This window comes from Microtus ochrogaster, chromosome 1 (assembly GCF_000317375.1).
Source record: "Microtus ochrogaster isolate Prairie Vole_2 chromosome 1, MicOch1.0, whole genome shotgun sequence".
NCBI lineage: Eukaryota > Metazoa > Chordata > Mammalia > Rodentia > Cricetidae > Microtus > Microtus ochrogaster.
Genome location: NC_022009.1, coordinates 46,796,572 through 46,796,852, shown reverse-complemented (window position 1 = coordinate 46,796,852; position 281 = coordinate 46,796,572).

The following is a 281-nucleotide window of genomic DNA, read 5'->3' as shown; positions in this document are numbered from 1 at the left end:
GGCCCCCTCTAAGCCACAGGGTGTCCCCAGGCAGCTGTCACAGCCACTTATGAGAACAGCTGGAGGAGACCCAACCCAAAGCCCAGCAGGACTTGCCTGGTGGCGGTGCACACCTTTAATCCCAGCACTTGGGAGGCAGAGGCAGGCAGATCTCTGTCAGTTCTAGACCAGCCTGATCTACATGGCTAGTTCCAGGACGGTCAGGGCTACACAGAAAAACCCTGTCCGGAGAAGAGAGAGAGAGAGAGAGAGAGAGAGAGAGAGAGAGAGAGAGAGAGAGA